Source organism: Bombina bombina, chromosome 2 (assembly GCF_027579735.1).
Source record: "Bombina bombina isolate aBomBom1 chromosome 2, aBomBom1.pri, whole genome shotgun sequence".
Lineage (NCBI taxonomy): Eukaryota > Metazoa > Chordata > Amphibia > Anura > Bombinatoridae > Bombina > Bombina bombina.
In genome coordinates this window covers 441,186,706-441,192,705 of record NC_069500.1, presented here as the reverse complement: position 1 = coordinate 441,192,705, position 6,000 = coordinate 441,186,706, and positions in this window count along the sequence as shown.

Sequence of the window (6,000 nt, the reverse complement as noted above, 5' to 3'; positions counted from 1 at the left end):
CATTTCCATCTGAGGCAAAAAACTAAGCATGCACAATTTGAAATAGCTAACTGAAAAATATTAAACGTGCACTGCTAAACTGTCACACAAGAAAAGGACTAACTGGACAAGAAGAAAGCAGTGGGTGGAGCTTGGTGGCCATTTTCAGTTGCTAACAAACGATGATTATTTAAAAGCTTCATGTACTTCTTACAAACCTATAAATGTTTAGACCGTTGCAAAATGCTTGTCTGGTATGTAACAATAAGTATTAAAGAATAAATATTGGGTCTAGACTGTCCCTTTAACAAATACTTTTCATTGTACTCATATTACTCATGGTAATTTTTTTTTGTTATTATTCTTTAGACTGCTTGCACCTTTGATTAGCGCATTAGAAATTGTCATGTGCACCTCTATTTTTATTATTTTTTTGTTTCAACTATATATATATATATATGTATATATATATATATATATATATATATATATATATATATATATATATATATAGGGCTTTTTTTTGGGGGGGACTCACCAGTACTGAGTACCCCCACCTCTGACAACTCATAAGAGGTCATATTTGTAATCATCATGTAAATACTCTAGTTTTCACAAGAAGGGGCTGCAAAATGCATGAAACATTGCCAATAATGTTGTCCCTTTGCTTTTTTTAAAGTTACTGAGTAGAATTTATAAATCAATAATCAATGAGTACCAGCACCTTTTCTTTTACAAAAAAAACACTGTATGTATATATATATATATATATATATATATATATATATATATATATATATATACTTTATTCTATAATTGTTTTTACCCAAGTTGAGTGTGTTTAATAAATACATCCTTTATACCTGTACAAATAAATATGTAAATGGTTTTATTATCATGAATATGGTAAACATAGTGTTAATGGCATTGGTATATATTACGACCTGGTAGGTTTATCCCTTCATCCCTGACAAAATGGTTGAGTGCATGAAATGTGTAAGGTCTGGGTTTTTTTTTTTCGAAAGCCTACTGCTAAATAATGTTTGCCCTGTTGGTTTTTACATTTTTTATTTCAATAAAAGACATTGTTTTAAGACTTTATCAGTCTCCATACTGATGGATTCAATTATTCTGTAACATAGCATGACTTGGGTGTAAAGGGAAGGATCTTCTATGGGAACTAATCCATTTACGGCCATGCCTTTGCTTCAGATCATGTGATCAACTATGAGTGAAGCACTGGTTCCTGGTGTTCCTTCATCTGCAGATGGCATAATTTGCATGGGGTGATGCTTGGGACCCTGACACCTCAGGGGAGCTCCACATTTGCACGATCAGCGAATACTTATATGGACTTATGATTTGTCCTGTTGGTGTTTAACAGCAGAGAGGTAAGTCCTTGCACCCTTACTACACAACACACCAACATGGAGTTTCATCCTAATATACAACTGGTGATAAGTTGTAAAGATGTGGCTGTATTAATTTTCCTAAATATAATTAATACTTCATTCATCTGTACTGAGATTATCAGTATATCAGTTGGATGTGATACAAAACTGTTGTTTTCCATATTTCCTTTTATTTATTTATTTTAACAGTGTACAATGATTTTTAACTATACATCCTCTGTTTACAAATAAACTATAAACATGTTATTTTTACCACATTTTATTCTCGTACTAAATATTCTTTAAAAATATTTGTTTCCCTCAAAAACTACCTTATTATGGTTTAAACATGATTTATACATTTCCCCACTCTAAACCCATATTGCCTTCTTAAAATAATTCCAACCAGTTACCTTGTATTCTTTCTTCTGTTAACAAAAATGTGTATATCTAATAAATATATGCATTATTAGTTTTTTGCCTAGGAATTGATAATGATTTAATGTAACACTTCCATTTTTCAATATATTTCTGCTCTTTTATAAGAGCAGTTTTTCATCCTGCAATGGAGGCCTATATACAACCCCTATTGTAAACACATTATTTATCTCCAATTTCCAGTCACCCAAATACTTTCCACCTCATCATTTGTTCCTACAATTTCAGCAACCTTTATATTTTCATTTGCATACAGAGCAACTCCTCCACCTTTCTTTCCTACTCTGTTCTTTTTAAATAACCTGTATCCACCAGGTATGACTATGTCCCAGTCATGCAAATCATTGTACAATGTTTCTGTTATAGCAACTAAATCCAAGTTGTCCCATGTCATTATTCAGGTAATTAATTTCCTAAGCTGCGAGCATTTGTGCTCATGGCACAAATAATTTTTCTACTAAAATTTCTAGAATTGTTACTTGGACTAACAGTTTTTTCATGCTGTGGGGGGCAGGTCGCTATATTAATGCTATCCTCCTTTATTAGTTTAAATGATTTCTAATAAAGCATTTGAACTCCTCTGCCAGATACTCTGTTCCTTTAACATCCAAATGCAAGCCATCTCTCTTAAACAACCTAGTATCTTGCCAAACAGAGTTATAATGGCCAATAAAAACAAATCCTCATTCCCTGCACCACTCATCTAACCAAGAATTAAATGTTGTTATCCGCTCCATCTTTCCTACTTCCTGGCCATACACAGGTAAAATAGCAGAAAATGATAGAGTTGATGCCACATTCTCTAAATGATTACCTAGGTCATAAAGCTCTGTCTGAACAGCAGCAACATGATTACTAGCCAGATCATTTGTTCCTAAATGAACAATCACATCTAAGTAACTTCCCTTTCCTGCTGCCTTAAAAATTCTCAAAATACGATTCTTATCCCTGTGAGCAGTAGCTCCTGGAAGACATCTAACCTCCCTTGCTTCTCCTTTACTTTCACCTAAATACACATTCCTCAAAATAGTGTCACCCACTAACAGTCTTTTCCTCAAAAACACATCTGCAGTTCTTACCTGTGTTATGTTACCTGGCGAATCAGGTACAATTAGATTTGAATAACCTGTTACAGCTTCAGAGGGCTCAGAAACAGCAATCTCCTCATCACAAGTGTGTTCAGCAAGAGCAGCATAGGAGTTTGGCAGTGACAGAGGATTCTTAATAATGTTTGAGTGCATAAAAACATAATTATGATATTAGTCAGAGTACAATTTATTTCCTTAAGGTATGTGTTAGTCATTAGATTATTCTAGATTTACATATTGGTATATTTATACAGTACTGATGTATATTAAATATATGAAAATTACATAAACAATCTAAACTTTAAAATCCCAATTTTATATGTTTTTAATTCCCCCTTATAATATTTTAAGTTAAGGATATTCAGAGTAGACACCCAGTCTGGATATTTTTATACTGAAACCAGCAGGTATTAATTAACTCTTAGATAAGAATATAGTTAATTTCCTTGTCCTCTTGAGTGTCTGTCCCAAACCATAGACATTTTATCTCCCTCACTTCAGGGTGTCCTAGATCAGCTTAGTAGGAAGTTAATTTCATTTGGAGATTCCATCTTAGGAGACTGTAAAATAAAGACTCTTTTGAAGTTATATCCAAAGTGAATATTTCATATATGAATTAATTATTTCATATATATTTCATATATATTGACATACAGTTGATAGTGTTCTCACAATTTCATCTGGCATCGCGGTAAGGATTGAAGAGTAAATCACTCAACTTGTAATAATAGCGCAATTAAAACCCTTGTGCAAAACCGTTTGCACCTCATTTGTAATCTAGCCCTATGTATGCAGCTGTCTTTGTGTTGTTTGCCTTGTTACTTACTGATGAAGTTCTTCAGCAAGCAGATGTAGAACTTTTTTAGACACAGACTTGAGAAACCTCTATTGCTTTTTACAGCATTTGGTGTTGTGACCAATGTCATGCCCTTATTGTTTCTTGCAACAATATATGCTTTAGGGAAGTGCCGCAAAAGTGTCAAAAAACATTTTTTACTTTAACATTTGATTTTCCATATTTCAAGTGTTTGTCAGCCACGCAGTTTCTTCTATACACCTACAGTATATGCTTTATTTGGAATAGGCTGATAGTTCATAAAGTCTAGTCCTTAAAATTCAACACAAAATAGGTAGGTATCTTTTTCCTCACCCTTCCTAAAACATCTCTGTAAGATGTTTTCAAAGCCATTAATTCTCTGTTGCACTATAGAGTTTAATATCCCTTTAAACATTATTTTTAAGAGAAGTTTTTGTCAATATATATTCAAAGCTTACATTTGATTTGAGCAGTTAGGTAACCTGAAGGCTAGAGAATAAAGAGTGATTAATCATTATTCTTTATTCATAAAGTCTCAATGGACTGCTGTGGTGTGATATTATCTCTCTGTGAGTAATCACATGACATGTATGCGGCGAGGTATATTGATAGGGACACTTCTTCAATGCTTTTGGTATGGGAGAGAGCTCTTTTGGAGCCCATGGCTTTCCCTCCACACCACTTGGAGATTTAACAGAAAATATGATTTTTTTTTGTAATTCCTAAAAACTATACCTTATTTTTTCTGGTTAGATTATTTATTTTTTACTAACTTTCTGCAAATATTGTAAGATCACACAATGTAAACATAAATATATTAAGACTTTTAATGTTCCACTAGTAATTTAGATACATTGATGTTTAGGGAAAATTAATATTAATGATAAATATGAAATAGCAAAATATGGGACAGATTACAAGTGGAGCGGAGTTCTCTGAAGGGCTGTGTTAGGCTCCAAAAAGGGAGCGTAAAGGCATATTTACCGCCACTTCAACTCTCAATACCAGCGTTGCTTACGGTAGCTGGAAAACAGTAGCTGGAAAAACGTGCTCGTGCACGATTCCCCCATAGGAAACAATCGGGCAGATTGGGCTGAAAAAAACCTAACACCTGCAAAAAAGTAGCGTTAAGCTCTCAACACTGCCCCATTGTTTCCTATGGGGAAACATTTTCTAAGTCTGCACCTAATACCCTAACATGTACCCCAAGTCTAAACACTCCTAACCTTACACTTATTAACCCCTAATTTGCCACCCCCGCTATCGCTGACCCCTGCATTTTATTATTAACCCCTAATCTGCCGCTCCGGACACCGCCGCAACCTACATTATACCTATGTACCCCTAATCTGCTGCCCCTAACATCGCCGACCCCTATATAAAATAAACCCTAATATAGCTACAATATAACGAATAATTATATTGTAGCTATTTTAGGATTTATATTTATTTTACAGGCAACTTTGTATTTATTTTAACTAGGTACAATAGCAATTAAATAGTTATTTACTATTTAATAGCTACCTAGTTAAAATAATTACAAAATTATCTGTAAAATACATCCTAACCTAAGTTACAATTAAACCTAACACTACACTATCAATAAATAAATTAAATCAATTAACTACAAGTACCTACAATTAAATAAACTAAACTAAATTACAAAATAAACAAACACTAAATTACAAAAAATAAAAAAGATTACAAGAATTTTAAGCTAATTACACCTACTCTAAGCCCCCTAATAAAATAACAAAGCCCCACAAAATAAAAAAATTCCCTACCCTAATCTAAATTAAAATAGTTAACAGCTCTATTACCTTACCAGCCCTTAAAAGGGCTTTTTGCGGTGCATGCCCCAAAGAAATCAGCTCTTTTGCCTGTAAAAAACACACAATACCACCCCCCAACATTACAACCCACCACCCACATACCCCTACTCTAACCCAAACCCCCCTTAAATAAACCTAACACTACCCCCTGAAGATCTCCCTACCTTGAGTCGTCTTCACTTAGCCGAGCAGCGATGGACCAAAAGAAGACATCCGGAGTGGCAAAAGTCTTCATCCTATCCAGGCAGAAGAGGACATCCGGACCGACAAACATCTTCATCCAAGCGGCATCTTCTATCTTCATCCATCCAACGAGGAGCTGCTCAATCTTCAAGACCTCCAGCGCGGAACATCCTCTTCTCCCGACGACTAGACGACGAATGAAGGTTCCTTTAAGTGACATCATCCAAGATGGCGTCCCTCGAATTTCGATTGGCTGATAGGATTCTATCAGC